The sequence below is a fragment of the Mus musculus genome, chromosome Y (genome assembly GCF_000001635.26).
Source record: "Mus musculus strain C57BL/6J chromosome Y, GRCm38.p6 C57BL/6J".
Lineage (NCBI taxonomy): Eukaryota > Metazoa > Chordata > Mammalia > Rodentia > Muridae > Mus > Mus musculus.
Genome location: NC_000087.7, coordinates 48311308 through 48334707, shown reverse-complemented (window position 1 = coordinate 48334707; position 23400 = coordinate 48311308). Strand labels below are relative to the sequence as shown.

Below are 23400 nucleotides of genomic sequence, written 5' to 3'. Positions count from 1 at the left end.
CTGTGTTTGCACATGAATACTAAGGGTGAGAGAGGCTCTTTCAGTCATCTGTGATTAAAGCTTCAAAAAGCGGGTAGTATTTTAACTTCCACTACTACCCAGAGGCTTTCCATTTTCTAAGTTTGCAATACTAACTCGAAAGTTAAAATAAAATGAACTCCAAAGAGGACTCTCCTACTTCGTTTCAGATGAAGGGGCTGTTCTGTGTAACTCTAAATTGTTTTTTTGTTTGTTTGTTTGTTTGTTTGTTTTTTTGGTTTTTTTTTTGTTTGTTTTTGTTTTTTTTAAACTAAAGTGTTTTTGCATGTTTGTATTTATATAACATGTATGACTAGTTCCCCTAGAAACTAGAATAGGATGCCAAAATCCCTGCATCTAGAATTAAAAATGGTTTTGAGTATTATGAGGGTTCTAGGAACTAAACCTTGGTTCTGTCCAAGAGAAACAAGTGTTCTTAATTTCTAAGCCATCTTTCCATTCCTATCCTGTGTGTGTTTTAAGGTGTGCTGGACCATTTCTCATGATAGATGTTTAATTTTACTATATAATGGAGAGTATAAAAAATGACTTTGTTAATGTTGTCTATTTCCAGAAACAGAAACAAACAAACAAACAAACAAAAGAGCAACAAAAAAACATAATTTTAATGGATTGTGTAAATCATATAAAGTTTCAGGATAAAAATGGAGTGTATACATTTCAGTATATGGGTGCATAAGGAGGCCAGATATAGACATCTGTTTTATTCTCAATTATATTCCAAATTTCTTTTTCATTTTCTCTTTTTTTTTTCAAGTCAGGGTTTATCTGTATAGCTCTGGTTAACCTGGAATTCACCCTGTATACCAGGGTGGCGTCAAAATCAAAAATCTCCCTGCCTCTGCCTCCCAACGTCTGGGATTAAGGCATGTGCCACCAGTGACTGACCCAACTTAAAACTTGAGATAGGTTCTCTCTGAATATGCAGCTCACCAATGCCACTACCTCAGCTAGCCAGCAAGCTGTCTCCACCTACTCAGCACTGGTTGGCAGCCTGCATTTTAGAAGTGGATTCTAGGCCCCCACTTTTATTTTCAAGGAAAACATTTTACTAAAACAGCCATCTCTCTAGCCTCTCTTCAAGGTTTGTTCTGTTGCTATAGACACTGCAATTTTTTGTTTGTTTGTCTTTTGTTTGTTTGTTTTCTTTTTCTATTTCTCTAATCATGCCTAAGTTTAGGCTCCTAAAATGCTTAGTGGTGGTTTTGCTTGTTTCCTTACAACAGCAAATTGGTTTTCTTGCTCACTTTACAATTTGCAGTTAATTTTGACATAGGCTTATTGCTGTGTTTTGTTTCTTTGGTTCTTTTTTTTTTTTTTGTTAATTTGCTGGGTTTGTTGTTTTTTGCTGGTTTTTTTGTTTTTGTTTTCACCACTGAAGATGAAATTCATAACTTTTAATGGTGCTTTACCACTGAGCTACATCTTTAGTTAATCTTTAGTTTTGAATGTTGGATGAGAAGTCATCTGTATGTATTTTTTTAAAGAAAACTATAATTTCTGTGAAGCCTACAATTATCCCCCTATGCTATAGGTTCTATAGAGATCTGTTTCCCTCATTTGGCCTCTTCAAGAAACAGGGAAATATTTCTAAAACACATACCTCCAGATTTATCCAACATACTGCCTATTTCATGTCTGTGAAGACAGAACAATAAAAAATTAAAGCAAGAAATATAGGAGACTGGTAGGCCATTTTTTTACCACACACAAAACTTTACACAGAACCTTCTTTAATTTTTTATAATAAATATATAATGTTTGGTTTGGAACAAATGTCATATGCATATAAAATATATGGTGGACTACCAACTTGAACTTGGATTATTTACTTTTAACAATTCATACGTTTACACCCCACAAGGAGTTTATTCATAACTCTCCCACACTTGCCGAGACACTTTTTTTCCCCAGATAGTCCCCTACTTATTTTTATGATGTTTCTCCTTTGCTTTGAGTGTGTCAAAGATCACATGCAGGTGGTCCTATTGTATGAGTTCCTATGTGTTTGTGATCACAAAGTCTAAAGGATCCCAAGCTGGGCTTGAACTTAACATATAGCAGCATCTGACCTTGAAATGCTGATCTTCCTGAATCTACTTTTCCAGTGAAGGTAACACAAACACTACTTTTGAAGTACTCTATTGAACTGGCAAAAAAAAAAAAAGAAAAAAAGAAAAAGAATTGAAAATATTACCCCCTGTCTTCATGTCCTTTTACTTGAGGCGATATATTTTCATCTTTACCAATTGCTGGGTTGTTTACTGTATTGACAATAGAAAATGTAAACATTTGAAAGTATGCAATATTAGTAATAGTTAATAAAGTACTATCAATTTGAATTTCTTTGGAAAAACTGCCCATTTTGAGTTTTTGAAACAGATTTTAAAAATTAAGTAATTACATCTAGGAAATCTAGGACACAAGGAGAAGAAAAATCATAAGGATAACAGGTATAGATGAGAAGTAAGATTTCCAAATTATAGGGCCAGTGAATATCTTCAACAAAACTATAAAAGAAACCTTTCCTAACCTAATGAAAGAGATGTCCATGAACATACAAGAAGCATGCAGAACTCCAAATAGTTTGGACCAGAAAAACAACAACAAAAACAAAAATCCCTGCCATCATATATTAATCAAAGCACCAAATGCACGAAACAAAGAAAGAATATTAAAAGCAGTAAGGTAAAATGGTCAAGTAACATATACAGGAATTCCTATCAGAATTACACCTAACTTCTCCCCAGAGACTATGAAAGCCATAAGATCCCGGGTAGATATCATACAGACACTAAGAGAGCAGAAATAAGAGCCAAAGCTATAATATGCAGCAAAACTATTTTACCATAGATTGAGAAAACAAGGTATTCCGTGAAAAAACAATATTTACACAATATCTTTGAACAAATCAAACCCTTCAAGGGATAATAAAGGGAAAACTCCAATATAAGGAGGGAAATCACATGCTAGCAAAAGCAAGATATTAATCTTGAAATAAACCTAAAAGAAGATAGCTACATGAACAAAATTCCAACAAAAATAACAGGAAGAAAGAAAGACTTTGTCTTAGTATCTCTTAATATCACCATATTCTATTCACCAATTAGAAAGGAATAGACTAACCGCCTGGATGTGTAAGCAAGACCCAGCATACCAGAAACAAACCTCAGGGACAAAGACAGACATTACCTCACAGTAAAAGGCTGGAAAACAGTTTTCAAAGCAAATGTTCCAAAGAAACAAATTTGGAGTAGCCATTCTCATATCAAATAAGTTTGACTTTCAACCCAATGTTATCTAAAAAGACAAGGAGTGACACTTCATATTCATCAAAGTTAAAATTTACCCAGATGAATTTTCAATTCTAAACATTTATAGTCCAAATGCAATGGCATCCATATTCATATAAGAAATTTTAGTACAGCTCAAAATGCACATTGCACCACACACAATAATAGTAGAAGACTTCAACAACCCTCACTCATCAATGGAAAGATCCTTGAAAGAAAAATTAAAAAAAGACACAGTTAAACTAACAGAAGTTATGAAACAAATACATTAGTTGATATCTATAGAACATTTTATTCTAGAACAAAAATTGACAATTCTGCTAAGCACCTCATGACGCCTTCTCCAAAATTAACAATATAATCAGTCACAAAACATGCCTCAACAGATATAAAAATATCCAAATAATCTCATACATCCTATCTAATCACCAAGGGCTAAGGCTGATCTGAAATAATAATATAAATAATTGAAAACCCATGTACACGTAGAAGGTGAACAAAAATCCAGTCAGTGATAATTCAGGTAGGGAAGAAATAAAAAAAATAATAATAAATATAAGACTTTTTAGAGTTTAAAAAAAAATGATGTTACTACATACCGAAAGTTGTGGAACACAACTAAAGCAGTGTTAAAGGGAATCTAATAGCTCTGAATGCCTCTAAATAGAAACTGTAGAGAAGATACAGTAGTAGGTTGACAGCACACCTAAAACCCCTTGAATAACAGGAAGGAAATTCACCCAAGAGGAGTTGAAGGCAGGAACTAATCAAACTCAGGGCTGAAATCAAACAAGTGGAAACAAAGGAACTATAACATAAAATCAAACAAACTAGGGGCTGGACCTTTGAGAAAGTCAACAAGATAGATAAAACATTAGCCAGACTAATTACAGGGCACAGGGAAAGTATCAACATTAACAAAACCAGTAATGAAAAGGGAGACATAACAACAGATACTTAGTAAATCCAAAAAAATCATCAGATCCTACTACACAAGCCTGTAACTTAGCAAAAGTGGAAAATCTGGATGAATTGGACAATTATCTAGACAGATGTCAGGTACTAAATTTCAATCAGGTTGAGATAAACCCTGTAAACTCTCCCATAACCCCCAAAGAAATAGAAGCAGTCATTAAGAGCCCCCCCTCCAAAAAAAAAAAAAAAAGCCCAGTATCTGATGGGTTTAGTACAGATTTCTATCAGACTTTCAATGAAACACCAATACCAACAATCTTCAATCTATTATGCAAAAACAAAAGAAAATGAACACTACTTAATTTGTTCTATGAAGCCACATTTACTCTTATACCCAAACCATACAAAAACCCAATGAAGAAAGGATACTTCAGACCAATTTAACTTATAAATATTGATGCAAAAATTCTCAATAACATTCTGTTAAACACAATCCAATAACACATCAAAATGATCATCCTTCATGATCAAGAGGCTTCATCCCAGGGATACAGGAATGGTTCAATATATGGGAATCCATCAATGTAATCCAATATGTAAAGAATCTCAAGGAAAAAACACAGTATTATCTCATTAGACGCCGAGGAATCGTTTAAAAAAAAATCAACACGCCTTCATGATGAAAGTCTTGGATAGATTCAGAAAGCAAGGCCCATAAATAAACATAGTAGCAAACCAGGATCCAACATCAAAATAAATGGAGAGAAACATGATGCAGTCCCACTAATATATGACAAGGCTTCCCACTCTCTCCCTACCTATTCACTATAGTACTAGAAGTTCTAGCCAGATTAAATAGAAAACAAAAAGAGGTCAAAAAGTTAAAAATTGGAATAGAACAAATGAAAATATCACTATTAACAGGTAATAAGATAGTATATTTAGTGACCCCAAAATATCCACCAAAGAACCCTTAAGCCTGAGAAACAACTTTAGCAAAGTGATTGGATATACAATTAACTCAAATAGATCAGTAGCTTTCCTCTACTAAAAGGATAAACCGGCTGAAAAGGAAGTTATGGAAGCAACACGCTTCACAATAGTCTCATATTTTAATACCTTGGTGTGACACGAAAAAAGCAAGTCAAAGTTCTGTAGGACAAGAACTTCAAGTCTCTGAAGAAAGAAATTGAAATTCTCAGAAGATGGAAATATCTCCCATGGCCATAGTTTGGTGTCCCAAATAATTTAGTAAAAATGGCTTTCTTGCCAAAAGTAAGCTCTGATTCCATGCCCTCTCCATCAATATTCAAACTCAATTCTTTATAAAGATAGAAAGAGCAATATGCAAAATCATTTGGAATAACGAAAATCCAGGATATTGAAAAACTATTCACAACAATAAAAGAACTTCAGAGGGAATCATCCCTGACCTCAAGCTGTATTATAGAGAAATAGTGATAAAAATGTATAGTGACCATAAAGAAACAATGACTTCAGGAAGTTCACACGCAAACAGATAGGTCTAAAGTATATCATCCTGTATGAGGTAACACAATCCCAAAGGAAAAAATATGGTATGCACTCATAATAAGTGGATATTATCCTAAAAGTTCAGAATACCCAAAATGTAATTCACAGACCACATAAATCTTAAGAAGGAAGAAAAAAGTGTGCATGTTTCCGTCCTTCTCAGAATGGGGAACAAAATACTACTGGGAGGAAATATGGAGACAAAGTGCAGGGCAGAGACTGAAGGAACAACCATTCAGAATCTGCCCCACCTGTGGATCCATCCCGTATATAAACACCAGACCCTGTCACTATTGTGGATACCAACAAATAATTGCTGAAAGGAGCCTAATACGGCTGTGTCCTTAGGGGCTCTGCCAGAGGTTGGCAAAAACAGAGGCTCATGCTCACAGCCAACAATCAGACTGATAATGGGGTCCACAGTGGAGGAGTTAGAGGAAGGACTGAAGGAGCTGAAGGGGTTTGTAACCTTACAAGAAGAACAATAATATGAACCAAGCAGACCACCCCCCCCCCCACAGAGCACTCAGGGACTAAGCCAGCAAACAAAGAGGGGGAACCATGGCTCCAGCTAAATACATAGCAGAGGATGTCCTTGTCAAACATCAGTGAGAGGAGAGGTCCTTGGTCATGTGAAGGTTGGTGCCCTAGTGTAGGCAAATACTAGAGCAGGGACATGGGAGTTGGTGGGTGGGGGAACATGCTCATAGAAGCAGAGGGAGGGTGGAATGGTAAAGGGAATTTCTGGGGTGAAACCAGGAAATGACTAATATTTGAAATGTAAATACACACACACACACACACACACACACACACACACACACACACACACACACATACACACACACCGAATATGATGGCTTTAACTGTGACTTCAAGTGGGTTTATATGCAATCACAGGATGATCTAAATTTTGGTCCCATTGTTGCTAGGGTTTTCATAAATTAGAGTAAATGTGTTTGCATCTCAATCTCCAAATGAAATCATGGTTGCTTTTATCATAACCAAACTCCTCAATTTTTTTCATCATAATACAAATCTAAAGCAGATCTAAAATATAAAGTTTTTCTGGCTGGACAAATATTTTACTGCTACAGCAAGAAGCTCTGGTTTCAATCTTCAACAAGGAAAAAAGGAAGAAAAAACAAACAAACGAACAAACAAACAAACAAATTTTAAATATAAAAAATAAAGAACACATATTTCCTCAGGCCCAGGTACATTTGTAAGGCTGGGGACTTCAGTTTCAAGGCCAGTCAAAGCTGCAGGTGAGGTTTCAGACAATCCTGAGATATTCAGTTAGAGCTTACTTTCCTAAACCAAAACAACAAATAAATAACAACAACCTGACCTGAATTATATCTGAAGTCCCAGCACTTCTGAGGCTGAGAGGAGCCTCTGTATTTTGAGGCAATTGGAGCCTATACATAGAAATTTCGGGAATCTGCCATTTTAACAACAGGTAGAGGTAAATGAAGACTGGTTTTCAGTTCGTTTTTAATGAATTCCTGGCAGTCAGCAGCAGCTAAAAGAAGGTTTTAATCTGTTGGCTCCACTAACTGACTTCCAATTTAATCACTCCTCACATCCCCAAGCCCCAAGAAGACTTCCAGGGTCTCCAATTCCCTGGCCTTCCTACTTTCTGTTAGGAGATAATTCTGTTCAAACTCCTGCCCTTAGCGAAGTTCTCTGTTTTTCTCAGCAGAGACCTAAGTGGGAAAAGTTGATTGTGAGCCTGGAAGCAGTACCTTCCTGAGTCCAGTGAGGGTCACCTCCTCTCCTTACTCCTAAAGTAACACCTCCACCCCTCCACCTTCTTCCCCACACAGGCCCCCAGCTCAAACAGGATTAATCATCTTTCAACAGACAATTGACTACCTCTACTGAGACTTCTCCCTACCACGCTTCCTCAAGAACCTTGCTTCCACAAGAACTCGGCTTGATGACTACCACAAAGCATACTGGGTAACAGGGTTTGGATAGCGGGAAAACAATCTCAGCCAAGGTCCTTGCTGATTGGCAGTGTTTGCACATGTGTACTAAGGGTGAGAAAGGCTCAATCAGTCGTCTGTCATTGAAGAGCAAAAAGGAGGTAGTATTTTAGCTGCCACTACTACCCAGAGGCTTTCCATTTTCCAAGTTTACAATACTAACTTGAAAGCTAAAATAAAACGGACCCCAAACAAGACTCTCCTACTTTGTTTCAGATGAAGGTGCTGTTGTTTGTAATTTTCAATTGTTTTATTTATTTAAGTAATTTGTTTTTGCATGTTTGTATTTATAAACATGCATGTGTGGTGCACATAGAAACTAGAAGAGAATTCCAAAACCCATGGATATAGAATTAAAAATGGTTTTGAGCCATTGTGTGGGTCCTAGGAACTAAAACTTGGTTCTGTCCAAGAACAACAAGTGCTCTTAATTTCTAAGCCATCTTTCCATACCTGTCCTTTGTGTCTTTTAAGGTGTGCTGATCATTTTTCTTGAAACATGTTTATTTGTACTATACAGTGGAGATTACAAAATTATAACACTTTCTTAATATTGACAATTTCCTCAAAGAGAAAAAACAAAAAGACAAAAACCATCATTTTAATGGATTGTGTAAATCACATAAAGAGTATTGTAAAAACCTGATGCATATACATTTCAGTATAAGTATGCATAAGAAGGCGGCAAATAGACATTTGCTGCATTCTCAATCACATTCCAACTTCCTTTTTTTTTTTTTTTTCAAGGCAGGGTTGTAGTCCTGGACCTCACCCTGGTTACCAACTGCTGGGAATAAGGCATGAACCACCTCTGACTGCCCAAACTTAAATCTTGAGACAGGTTCTCTCTGATTGTGCAGCTCACCAATGCCACTAGCCTGGCTAGCCAGCAAGCTGTCTTCACCTACTTTTCACTGGGTTGCAGCCTGCATTTTTAAAGCTGATTTAAGACCCCCTCCTTAATTTATATACTTTCAAGGAAAGCACATTACCAAAACAGCCATCTCTCTAGCCCCTCTGAGAGGTTTGTTCTCTTGTGGTAGCCACTGTATTTTTTTTTCTTCTCTAATCATGCCTAAGTTTAGGCTCCTAAAATGCTTATTGCTGGTTTTGCTTGTTTCCTTACAAGAGCAAACTCGGTTTCTTGCTCATTTTACAATTTGCAGTTAATTTGGCAAACTGGACAACCTAACATTTCATTTGCAAGACTTATAACTGTGTTTTGTTTGTTTGGTAGGATTTTTTTTAATTTGGTGCATTTGTTGGTTTGTTTGGGGTTTTATTGTTATTGTTTTGTTTTGTTTCTTTGTTTGTTTTTGTTTGTTTATTTTTGCCACTGAAGATGAAACTCATCACATTTAAATGGTGATTTACCACTGAGCTACATCTTCAGCTAATCTTGCATTCTGAATGTTTGCTGAGAAGTTATCTCATATGTGTTTTAAAGGAAACTACAATTACTGTGAACCCTAAAATTGTCCCCTTTTGCTATACAGTCTAGAAATCTGATGCCCTCTTCTGACCTCTTTAAAAAACAGGCAAATACCTCCAAAAACACATACCTTCAGATTTATCCAACATACTGTCTACTTCATCTCTGTGAAGAAAGGAAAATAAAAAATTAATGCAAGAAATATAGTGGACTGGTAGGACATTTTTCTTACCCACACAAAACTTTAAAAAGAACCTTCTTTTAATTATTTATAATAAATATATAATGTTTGGTTAGGGACAAATGTAATATATATATATATATATATTTATAATACATGGTGGAGTATCAAAGTGATCTTGTATCCTTTACTTTTACCAATTCATACATTAACACCCACAGTAGTTTATTCATTACTTTCCCACTCTTGCTGAGACCCTTCTTCTTTCCAGTTGGTCCCCCTCTTATTTTCATGATTTTTCTCCTTTTCTTTGTGTGTATATCTTGGAAGATCTCAGGCAGGTGGTCATATTGTACTAGTTGCTATGTGTTTGTTATCACAAGGTCTGAAGGACCTCAAGCTGGGCTTGAACTCAACATATAGCAGTGTCAGATTTGTATTGCTATCTTACTGAATCTACTTCTCCAGTGAAGGGAATACAAACACTACTTATGAAGTAATCTATTGAGCTGGCAAAAATATTGAAAATGTTACCCCATATCTTCATCTGCTTCTGCTTGAGGCGATATATTCTCATTTTTATCAAATGCTGGGCTCTTTACTGTATTAACAATAGAAAACAGTAACATTTGAAAGGATTCTATATAAGTAATAGTTAATAAAGTACTATCGATTTGAATTTCTCTGGAAAAACTCTCCATGTGAATTTTTGGAAAAGATTTTAGAAAGGAAATATTTACACCAAGAAAATCCAGGACACAAGGAGATGACAAAACTTAAGGATAATAGGTATCAATGACAAGTAAGTATTTCAAATTTAGGGACAGTGAATATATTCAACAAAATTATAGAAGAAAACTTCCCTAACCTATAGAAAGAGTTGCCTATGAATATACAAGTAGCGTACAAAACTCCAAATAGTTTGGACCACAAGAGAAATTTCTTCCATCATATAGAAATCAAAACTCCAAATGCATAAAAAGAAAGAAAGAAAGAAAGAAAGAAAGAAAGAAAGAAAGAAAGAAAGAAAGAAAGAAAGAAAGAAAGAAAGAAAAGAAAAAGAAGAATATTAAAAGCTCTAAGGGAAAATGGTCAAGTGACTTATAAAGGAAATCCTATCAAAACTATACCTAACTTATCCCTAGAGATTATGAAAGCCATAATATCCAGGGCAGATGTCATACAGACCCTAAGGGAAAAGAAATGCCAGACAAGGCTACTAGACGCATCAAAAAATTTTACAATAGATTGAGAAAACAAGGTATTCTGTGAAAAAAACGATATCTACACAATATGCTCGAACAAATCAAGCCCATCAAGGGGGTAATAATGGGAAAACTCCAATATAAGGAGGGAAATTACACTCTAGAAAAACCAAGAAATTGATCTTGAAGCAAACCTAAAAGAAGAAAGCTACATGAATCACATTCCAACTCTAACAACAAAAATAACAGGAAGGAACAACTACTTTTCCTTAATATCTCATAATATCAGCGGACACAATTCACCAATAAAAAGACATAGAATAACAGACAGGATGTGTAAGCAAGACCAAGCATACTAGAAACAAATCTCAGGGACAAATACAGATATTACCTTAGAGTAAAAGGCTGGAAAACAATTATCCAAGCAAATGTTCCAAAGAAACAAGTTGGAGTAGCCATTCTAATATCAAATAAATTCGACTTTCAACCCAAAGTTATCAAAAAAAAAAAAAAAAAAAGAGGAGGGACACTTCATATTCATCAATGTTAAAATTTTCCAAGATGAATTCCCAATTCTGAACATTTATACGCCAAATGCAATGTCATCCACACTCATAAAAGAAACTTTAGTAAACTCAAAAACACACATTGCACCCCAAACAATATTAGCTCAACACCCCTCCCTCATCAATGGAAAGTCCCTGGGAACAAAAATTAAAAAGAGACACAGTTAAAATAACAGCAGTTATGAAACAAATACATGAGTTGATATCTATAAAAAATTTATTCGAATAGAAAAGGATATCCCTTTTTCTCAGCCCCTCATGATGCGTTCTCCAAAATTGACCATATAATCAGTCACAAAACTTGTCTCAACAGATATAAAAATATCGAAATAATCCTATGCATCCTATGAGATCACTAAGGACTAAGGCTGATCTGAAATAGAAATATAAGTAATTAAAAACACACATAAACACAGAAGGTGAACAAAAATATAGTCAGTGATAACTCAGACAAGGAAGAAATAGAGATAAATTTAAGACTTTTTAGATTTTAATGAAAATGAAACTACAACATATCAAAAGTTATGGGACACAATGGAAGCAGTTCTAAGAGGGAAACTCATACCTCTGAATGCCTCTGAATCGAAATTGGAAAGAGGATACTGGAGTAGGTTGACAGCACACCTAAAAACTCTAGAACAAAAGGGAGCAAATTCACTCAAGATGTCTTTAAGGCAGGACAAATATCAATCTCATGGTTGAAATCAACCAAGTGCAAACAAAGGAATTACATAAAAAAATCAAACAAGCTAGGAGCTGGTTCTTTGAGAAAATCAACAAGAATTATAAACCATTAGACAGACTAAGTACAGGGCACAGGGACAGTATTTAAATTAACAAAACCAGAATTGAAAAGGGAGACATAACAACAGAAACTTAGGAAAGTCAAAGAATAATCAGATCCTACTAAACAAGTCTATACTCAACAAAAATGGAAAATGAGGAAAACAAATGGACACGTATCTAGACAGATATCAGGTACCAAATTTAAATCAGGATCAGAGAAATTCTGTATTACTTCCATAACTCCTAAAGAAATAGAAGCAGTCATTAATAATCTCCCAACCAAAAAAAGCCCAGGATCTGATGAACCATCAGAGTTTAATAAGATCTTCATGTGATAGACCCTGACTTAGATTGTTTCTCACTTGAAGGTAAAGCCCCTGGACATTCCCCAAGCTTGTTTTCCCTGATCTCTAAAAATGCAGCCAGAAAGAATTTCTTTGTTGTCTATAGTGAGCAAACAGACTTTTCATTTCTTATCCTTACAGCCAGAGATATGGTAATTGTAATTTTACCAAGGACATCCAGCAGAAAATAACACTCCTCTCAACTCTTCCCATACCTTCCCAAATCTCCTCCCAACCCTCCTAAACCCTCCCAACTCTTCCCAACTTCTCCCATCTCTCCTCCCAACTCATCTCAGTTCCTCAGCTAGCTGTTAAAAGCCCCCCACTGTCACCATTCAGGGTCAAAATCCCTTACCCTGCACAGTGTTAAAAATGTCCTCAGTTAGCTGATAATAAATCCTCTTGCAGTTTGCATCAAGTGTGGTTTTCTCTGGAGTTATTGGTGTCCTGGACAGTTCATCCAGGGACTTGAGTGGAGGCCAAACTTTGGGGTTCTTACATATGGGGGCTCGTTTGCCTGGATTTGTGGCCTATCCCATTTCTCAGAGATGCCACTTGCCGGTAGGATCCTGTCTTTGTCTATGTTTTTGTCTGCCGGCAGTGTTTGAATTCAGAATTCATGGTTTACAATCTTTCTATTCTGTATGGAGGGGAGGGTTACTGACAGGCATGTCAGGAGTAATCGCACACTATACTGGGAGACATCCCTGGAGGTCTGAGGGAGCTCCAGGGATGCCTGGACATCTCCCATCAGGGTGCCAAGTAAGTGTGTGCTCAATTGGCCATCTTTTAATGTTCCTGGGTACCAAGTGAGAGTGTGTTTACAGTTTCTGTTACTGGGTGCCAAGTGAGAGTTTGCTAACTCGGCCATGTGTTTCCGTTACTGTATATATTGTTTGTCTCCCTGTATGTGACTATGCAGTTTGGATAGACTATTAGCACTCCCCTTGGATTGACTCATGAGCATCAAACTGAAATTATGACTAGGACTCACAATCTCTTTGTAGATGTCAAAAAGAGATTTTGGAGAACTTTCTGCTCTACAAAATTGCCACCTGTTGATGTTAGTTGACCACCAGAGAGCACCTGGTTGAAACCTTGAGTACAGAAGAACAAGCTGGGCTCCCTAGTCCTAGCTTTCTGCCACTAAGTGGAAAAAAAAAAACAAAACAAAACGAAGATGTAAATGGCGGGGGGAAGGGAGGAATGCAACCCTTGGCTCCTCTTGAGATATTTCCAGAGATGTAATAACCTCCAGAATGGCGTGATACTCCACCCTCATATCCCCAACCGGTCCCTTCCCAGATATCTCAAAAGGGTACTGCTGGAAACATGGGGGCGTGACCAGCTTCTGGAAACCAAGACAAATGAGCTCAGAGCCTATTGAGACCAGACTCAACAATCGCGCTGGCTTTAAGTACTTATGGCCCTACTCCAGCAGACCATGGAAATGCAGCTCCTTCAGTATTGGCCTTTTTCCTCCTCTGATCTCTACAATTGGAAGGCAAAACATGCCCCCTTCTCTGAAAACACCTCTAGCCTTACTAATCTAATGGAATCTCTCATGTTCTCTTATCAGTCCACTTGGGATGACTGTCAATAGCTATTGCAGTTTAATTTTACCACAGAGGAGAAGGAAAGGATTCTGCTTGAGACAAGAAATATGTGCTGGGAGCCAATGGATGGCTGACACAACTTCCAAATGAAATAGATGCAGGCTTCCCTCTGAATGGTCCTGACTGTGACCCTAACAGGCCTGAAGGTAGCAAGCAGTTGACACATTTACACAGGGGTAGGGTAGCAGGAAAGGGAGGAGCTAACAGGCACCCAAGCAATTTGGTCAAGGTAAGAGGGATCCTAAAGGGGAAAAGGAGCCCCCAGCAGTGATTTTAGAATGCCTCTTAGAATCATACAAGCATTACGCTCCCTTTGACACTATGTCAGAGAGCCAGCAGGCAGCAGTGGCCATGGCTTTCATTTGGGCATTCTGCTTCTGACATTAGGCGAAGGTTACAGCATCTAGAGAGTCTGCAAACATTATCTTTTCAAGATCTGTTTAAGGAGGCAGAGAAAGTGTACCATAAGAGAGAGACTAAAAAAGAAAAAGGAGAAAGAGAAGAGAGAGTAGCTGAGTCAAGAGAAAGTAGACCAGATGGAAGGCAGGATAGAAATATAATTAGGATTTTGGATACATTAGCAGTTGATAACGAAGTTTATAGAAAAGATGGAGGGAATAGGCAGACAGGGTAACTGGGCAACACAGGGCCAAAAAGACCTCAGAACTCCATAGGACCTTCACACCACCTGTAGATAAGGACCAATGTGGGTACTGTAAAGAAAAGGGACACTGGGCAAGAGACTGCCCCAAGAAAGAGACAGATACCAGACCACCTAAGTCCTTATCCCAGAGGATGATGACTAGTGGATATGGGGAACAGACACTCTACGTGAGACTAGGGTAACCCTAACTGTGGAAGAGACCCCCATGGCTTCCCTTCATGATATCAGAGCAGAGTTTTCAGTCCTGACAGAGCCACTGGAGAAATTGAGGAACCAGCAATCCTTAGTATTCGGGGCTACTGGTCAGAAACCATACTCTTGGACCACTGATAAGAAAGTTAATCTATGAATAAGCCAAGTAACTCATTCCTCCCTCATCATTCCTCAAGCCCCACCCCATTATTGTGGAGAGACATACTAGCATATTTAAAATTCCAAATAAGCTGCTCTTTGCAAGGAACTTCAATCCCTTGGCAAGCCTCTGTCTCTATAAATTTAACATCAAAATTGGAAGAAGTATATAGATTACATGAGCCTCAAGCCCCATCAAGAAAAGTACTAGAATGGACCTAGTTAGAGAGATATCCAACAGCCTGGGCAAAGACTGGGGGTATAATTGAGGCAAAAATGGTGCCCCCCATCATTGTGAGATTGAGAACTGGTGTGATTCCTTTCGGGGTACAACAATACACCATGAGCAAAGAGGCCGGAGAGGGCATCAGACCTCACCTTCAAAGGCTCTTAGAACTAGGCGTGTTTGGTCCTTTGTCAGTCTTCCTGGAATACTCTGTTGCTACCAGTTAAAAAGCAAGGCTTTGCCACCTGGCACTCACTAATAATCCCTTCTTACTAAAGAGACTGGGACTTTCTCATGGACCCCATATATGGGGAGGCCTTTAAAAAGATTAAAAAATCGTGCTTAGTGCCTCAGCCCTAGTCCTGACAGATGTGACATGGCCATTCACTCTCTATTTAGATAAAAGAGCAGAAATAGTGAGATAGGTCCTGACCTAAGCTCTGGGGACATAGACAAGACTTGTAGTCGACTTGTAAAAAAAAAAAAAAAAAAAAAAAAAAAGACCAAGTGGCCAGTGGATGCATTCTTGCTTAAAAGCTACCACTGCTGTGCCAGTACTTCTCAAAGATGCTGACAAACTGACTCTAGGTCAAGGAACTATAGTAGTAAACCCCCTCTGCCCCCATGCCTTAGAAAGCATTGTTAGACAGCTGTCAGATTGCTGGATGACTAATGCTCATGGGACCCATTATCAGAGTCTCTTACTGACTGAGAGAGTGTAGAGAGAGTGTAGTTTTCACCCCTGCTATCCCTAATCCTTCCACCTTGCTGCCTGAAGCTGGCAACTCCCTACCAGTGAAGGAGTATAGACATCCTGGCAGAAGAAATCAAAACTAAGAAAGAAGTCACTGACCAGCCATGGCCAGGCTGCCCCAATTGGTACACAGATAGTATCAGCTTTTTGATTGAAAGTAAAAGAAAAGTGGTGCCAGCAGTGGTCAACGGAAAAGAAACCATCCGTGCCAGCAGCTTTTCTGAAGGAATGACTGTCCAGAGAGAAGAGCTAATCACACTCATCCAAGCCTTGCAGCTGGCAATAGAATAGAACATCAATATCTAAACAGACAGCAGGTATGCCTTTGCCACCACTCACATGCATCTTTTATCTTTATCTTTATCTTTATCTTTATCTTTATCTTTATCTTTATCTTTTTATCTTTAGAAAAAAGGTGCTACTCACATCTACTGGGGAAGATATTAAAAATAAAAAAGAAACCAAGAGACTGTTAGAAGCCATACACTTTGCAAAAAAACTTGTCATCATACATTGCAATAGTCACCACAAAGTCCATGAGGCCCTAGTGAAGGGAAATCTGATGCCTGACCTGGCTGCCCTAAGAGAAAAAAATAAAGAATGTCAAGACCATTATAATCTCAAAGATGCAGGCTTTGATTATACTCCAGAAGATCAGGAATTAACAGGCAAAATACCTGATATATGTGTGCATACTACCCAGGGAGTCGCTAAGACCCAAGATGGTTGCTCTGTCCTGCCCACAAGAGAAAGGTAATCTACAGCATCAATCTACACCACCTCATGCCCTTGGAAAATCAGAAGGTCAAAAAAATGTTAAGAGCTCAAATTGCTATATTATAAGATTGCCAGATGTTGCCCATGAGATTGTTAATGAATGCCAAGCATGTGCCCTCACCATTGCTGGGCACCACAAGAACACCCCCCAGAAAGTGGATAAGAGTTGACTGACCAAGAGCATACAGAAAAGTAGATTTTACTGAAGTTAAACCAGCCAAGTACAGTAATAAACATCTATTTGTTTTTTGTAAACACCTTTTCAGGCTTGGTAGAAGCCTTCCCCACTAAGAACAAGAACACCTTTGCCATGGCAAAGAAGATATTAGAGGAAAATTTCCTAAGATTTGGCATCCCTAAGGTACTTTCGTCAGCCAATGGCCCCTCCTTCATTGCCCAGGTAAGACAAGGGTTAGCCAGACAATGGGGGATCCATTGGAAGATACATTGTTCTTATATATGCCAGACTTCAGGACAGGTAGAGTGGATGAATAGAGCATTAAAAGAAACCTTGACTAAATTGGTTTTAGAGACCTGCAGAAAAGATTATGCAGCTCTTTTTCCCTTCACCTTGTTCTGAGTATGGAACACCACAGGGAAATTTAAACTTACACCATTCGAACTCCTCAACTGGGGACCCCCCCTTTAACAGAAGCAGGTGGAATGTTTGACCCTCATGTTTCTTTTTCAGAACTCCCACTAGCTCACTTGAAGGACCTACAACTGGTCAGAAAAGATGCCTTGGAAATGTTGAAACACAATAAAAAACTAAAACAAAAATACAAAAACAAAAAACATACGAACCAGAAACCATCTTGGTGCCACATAAATTTCAAACAGGAGTACCTGTCCTGGTCTGGACCCACCATTCTGGCAAACTTGAACTCAGATCAAAAGGACTCTCCCTGATGCTTCTCACAAGCCCTGCTGCCACACCTCCAGCATATGCCCAGTTCTGGCATCCAGCCTGCCATGGCCCTCTGGCCTGGCACTGCTCACACACAGTGGGCACTGCACAGGAACCTCCCTCCCTCCCTCCTCCCACTGGCAAGAGGCTCTTTTGTCTCATTCAAGGGGCTTCTGAGGTTCTCAATCTTACATATCCTAAAGCTGTGACCTCATGTTGGCTTTGTTTGGCAGCTGGGCCAGAGGTTTAATTTTCTAACTTATAAGATCAGAACTATGTACTAGAAGGAGTGGGAACTGTTGAGACCCCAACTCAGAGTGTTCCTCCCTGGAAGGTAAAGCACCTGAACATTCTCCAAGATTGTTTTCCCTGATTTATAAAAATACAGCCAGAAAGAGACTCCATGTTCTCTACAGCCACCAAAAAGCCTTTTGTTTTCTGAGCCATACAGCTAGAGATTCAAAAATTGGAGTTTTGCCAAGGACATCCGGGCAGAGAAGAACACTCCTCCCAACTCTTCCAAACTCCTCCAAACTCTCCTCCCAAATCATCCCAATTCCTCAGCTAGTTAATAAAAACCCTCTTCTGTCACATCTCAGAGTCATACGCCCCTGCCCTGCACAGTGGAAGGAGTTTGTCCTTAGCTAGCTGATAATAAAACCTCTTGCAGTTTGCATCAGGTGTGGATTTCTCTCAAGTCATTGGGGTGCTGGCCACCTCATCCCGGGACTTTACTGCACTTGAGAGGAGGTCCATCTTCGGGGTCTTACACATGGAGACCTAATACCAAAACTCTTCAAACTATTATGCAAAATCAAAAGAGAAGGAACACTATTGAATTTGTTCTATGAAGCCAGATTACAATTATATTCAAATCATACAAAAACTCAATGAAGAAAGGAAACTTCAGACCATTTTCCCTTATGAATATCGAAGCAAAAATACTCAATAAAATCACTGCAAACCAAATAAAAGAATACATCAAAACGATCATCCATCATGGTCAAGTAGGCTTCATCCCTGTAATGCAGGGATGGTTTAATATATGGAAATCTGTCAACTTAATCCACTATAGAAACAAACTCAAAGACGAAAACAACATGATCACCTCATTAGATGCTGAGAAAGCATTTGACAAACTACAACACCCATTCATAATAAAAGTCCAGGATAAATCAGGAATTCAAGGCCCATACCTAAATATAAAAAAAAAATAGCAAACCAGTAGGAAACATTAAACTAAATGAAACAATCCCATTAAAGTCAGGGACGAGACAAGACTGCCCTCTTTCTTTATACCTATTCAATATAGTAGTTGAAGTCCTAACCAGAGCAATTAGACAACAAAAGGAAAACAAATGAATACAAATTGGAAAGGAAGAAGTCAAAATATCACTATTTCCAGAATATATGATAGCATGTATCAGTGACCCAAAAATGCACCAGAGAAATCATAAACCTTATATATGACTTCAGTGCAGTAGGTGAATATAAAATTAACTCAAACATATCAGTGGCCTTTCTCTACTCAAAGGAAAAAGAGGATGAGAAAGAAATTAGGGAAAAATCACCCTTCACAATACTCACAAATAATATAAAATAGCTTGGTGTGACTCTAACTTAGAAAGTGAAAGATATATATGATAAAAACTTCATGTCTCTGAAGAAAGAAATGAAACAAGATCTCAGAACATGGAAAGAACTCCCATGCTCATGGATTGGAAGGATTAATATAGTAAGAATGGTTGTTCTGCCAAAAGTAGTTTATAGATTCAATACAATCCCCATCAAAATTCCAACTCAATTCTTTTCTGAGTTAGAAAGGGCAATTTACAAATTCTCCTGAAATTTGAAAACAAACAAACAAACAAACAAACAAACAAAAAAAGAAAATCAACAACAACAAGAACAACAACAACAACAACAAAAAACCTAGTATAGGAACAACTATTCCCAACAATAAAAGAACCTCTTGTGGAATCACCATGCCTGACCTCAAGCTGCACTACAAAACAATTGTGATAAAAACTACATGGTACAGGTATAGTGGTAGACAGGTAGATAAATGAAATAGAACTGAAGTCAGAGAAATAAACCCACACACATATAGTCACTTGATCTTTGACAAAGGAGCTAAAACCATCTAGTGGAAAGGAGACAGCATTTTCAACAAATGGTGTTGGTTCAATTGGCAGTTAGCATGTAGTAGAATGTAAATTGATCTATTCTCATCCCCTGTGCAATGCTCAAGTCTAAGTCGATCAAGGGACTGCACATAAAACCAGAGACACTGAAACTTATAGAGGAGAAAGTGGGGAATAGCCTGGAATACATGGGCAAAGGGGGAATATTCTTAAAAAAAATACCACCAATGTCTTGTGCTATAAGATTAAAAATGGACAAATGGGACCTCATAAAATTGATAAGGTTATACCTAGAAGTTCAAACGTAATAAGGAAACATGCTTCACTTTGTCCATAGCAGCCTTATGTATAATAACAAGAAGCTGAAATGAACACAGATGACTCTCTTTAGAGGAATGTATATAGAAAATATGGTACATTTACTTAATGAATTACTACTCAGCTATTAAAAACAAGGAATTCATGAAATTTTTAAAGAAATGGATGGATCTGGATGATATCTTCCTAAGAGAGTTAACCCAATCACAAAAAACACACATGATATTCCCACATTGATGAGTGGATATTATCCCTGAAGCTCAGAATAACCAAGGTAAAATGTGAAAAACCCATGAAACTGAAGAAGGAAGACCAAAGTGTGGATATGCCGTTCCTTCTTAGAATGGGGAACAAAATAATCATGGAAGGAGTTATAGAGACAAAGATTGGAGCTGAGAATAAAAGAATACAGAGACTGCCTCACTTGGGGATCCATCCCATAAAAAACCACCAAATCCAGACACTACTGAAGATGCCAACAAGGGCTTGGGTGCAGGAGAATGATATAGTTGTCTCCTGAGAGGATCTGCTAATGCCTGACAAATAAAAAAGTGGATGTTCACAGACATCCTTTGGACTTAGCACAGGGTCCCCAATTATGGATCTGGAGAAAGTACCTAAGGAGCTTAAGGAGTTTGCAGGCCCCTAGAAGAAAAACCAACATGAACTAACAAGTACCCCACAATTCCATGGGATTAAACCACCAATCAATGAAAACAAATAATGGGACATATGACTCCAGCTTCATATGTAGCAGAGGATGGACTAGTCAGGCATCAATGGGAGGAGAGACACTTGTTCCTGTAAAGATCCTATGCCCCAGTATGGGGGAATACCTGGGTTAGGAATTGGTAGATGGTGTGTTGGGGAGATGGGGGAGAGGGGAGAGGACAGGAGATTTTTTGGAGTGGAAACTAGAAACGGGGATAATATTTGAAATGTAAATAAGGAAAATATATAATAGAAAAAAATGGAAATAATTTATTTGCAGGTTTTATGAAATAAATTCATGTTTGGCAAACATATTATGCGAACAATGTTCACATCTTTTCTTGAGGCAAAATCAAGAAAGTTCTTCTCTCTCAACATATGCTGATATAGTTCCAAGAGTAGGTTTATGTGCTGCAAAACCTTGTATATAGGAATAGAGAGATATAGGTAAAATTAGAAATGAAGTATATGTAAACTCTTAACAAAGACTTCTTCCATTTCAGGTGACTAGGTAAAGTCTAATGAACTGCAGGACACAATTAATACTGGAAATGCTATACCTTCCGAAAGAGCCTCCTCTGAAACTTTTATATCATCGTCCTCATCATCAAAGTCCAAAAGTAATAAGTAACTTTCCTTTGGTATCACCTTCAATTTCTTAAGAGCCATTTTTCTCATAAGAACTCAGTAGTCTTCTTAGTTAAAAAAAAAAAAAACAATAAAAATAAAAAGAAAAAAAAAGAACTTAGTTACCTGATTAAAAATTATCATTTAAATAATTAAAAATAACAAAAAATCAAAAAATTATTTTAGCTCAATGAAAGATCATTTCTTTTTTACTTAACATGTATATTTTTAATCAATTGCCTTTGAGAGAGTTCTGTGTACATATTCAATATGGTGATGCATATATATATACACTTACCCGTACCATTTCCTCCGTGTATCCCATTTATCATGTCCCTCTCCCTCACAACTTGTTTTAAAAACTTCTTTAACTCACTTCTTTAAAAACCTCCTTTAGAACCTAAGTTATCAATCTGCCATTTCTCAGTTTAAAAAAGAGACAAAAACTGGCCAACCTTCAACATATGAGTCCTCCCCTCCTCCCAAAAAAATGATGAGCAACATCCTTTAACCGTTGAGGCATCTGAATTTTGGTCCTATCTCCCACAGAATATTTTTAAACAAAACATCAGCAATTCTGTTTAACAGTTTATCTCAGTCTAAGGTAAACTCACAGTTCTATCCAGAAAGATAAAGAACATGGTAACTGTATATTCATATCAAAAAGATCCACCACTAAGTCTACAAAAAAACATGAACTACCACCACCACCCACACAGAAAGACCTTATATTGGAGAAATTAGTGATTTGGAGAAGCCGAGGATTTCAAACATCTGAAGATTCTAAGTTCAAGGCCAGGCCAAGCCGGGCCAGCTGAAACTACAAAGATAGATCCCATCCTACAGAACCTAAACTGAGAGAAAAAGCTGAAATTGGTGGTGCAAGTCTTTAATCCCAATACATGGGAGACTGAAACAGAAAGATCTGTGGTCAGAATCCATCCCCAATGACTTATGAATCTCTTACAATATCTCCTCTTCTTCTTTTCATTCATCTTCCTATGCCATTCTACTGTCTGCAATGTTCATACAGTCTATACCAAAGGAACACACCATAGAGAAGACAATGAGGAGGGAGGAATCCTCAGTGTGTTTCTAAGGGATCCTGAACATCACACAGGACAATCGCCAAGGCATCTCACCAATGGCTCCCTGTTCCCTGACCCACAGTCCTGCAGCTGGTTCTCTGATCCTATCCCCAGGCCCCAAGCTTTTCTCTTCCAAGGGTTCGCAATTCTCTATGGCCCTGACCTGTTCGATCCTCTTCCATGAATACGGTCCTCCACCTTCCATTCACCCTCAGATTCCACAGAAAATGGCGATCAGGAGGCTTTTCCTCACATAGTGGCCTCCTGGGCCTGAGATTCCCCACCCTGTCACACCTCGATTAACTGTCCAACAACCCTGATCAGGGCAGACTATCACTTACAGCTCATCTAAGAGGAGAACACCTTCCCAACCGCACCCTTCTGTGCTTAGCTCCTCAATGGCAAAAAAAAAAAAAAAAAAAAAAAAAAAAAACGTTGTCAGAGGCCAGACCCGGACAGAAGCCTCAGAGGATCCTTTGTGATGCCAGCTGGAGCAAACCGGTCTCACCAAAGGACTGTGCTGATTGGCTGAATACACCCTGCGCATGCGTTCACGGAATACCAAGTCCTTTGAAGGGAGATTTTAGAAGGTGGGAATAATCTACTGGCTTTAAGACAAATGATTTCCAGTTTGTTGGTTGACAAGTGCTTACAGACTTGAAAATCCAGAACAAATATGTAACATATGAAATAAGCAAATGGCTTTACTTAATTTCAGCTGTAGAGGCTCTTGTAAGCATTTTTGGTTTTTTATTTATTTATGTGCATAAACATTTAATAATGTGGACTTCTGCATGTACACATGCACAGCAGAAGAGTCTATGCTGCCCCTAAGAGTTTAGAAGGGAGCATACACATTTCCTTCAACCCCTGGTACTCTCCTGTCTCTACTTTCCTAGATCTCAGCTTGATAGAAGAGTGTGCTAGGCAGT

General features: G+C 38.0%; 1 long non-coding RNA gene across 1 annotated transcript; it reads right to left on the bottom strand.

Moving 5' to 3' along the window:
- Positions 1–9918: 9918 nt before the first annotated feature.
- Gm20792 lies at positions 9919–22838 on the bottom strand. Its single transcript, XR_882330.2, has 3 exons — positions 22810–22838; positions 11721–11788; positions 9919–9985 (listed from the first exon to the last, which is right to left on the bottom strand). It is a non-coding gene; the product is annotated as a predicted gene, 20792 (long non-coding RNA).
- Positions 22839–23400: the final 562 nt, after the last annotated feature.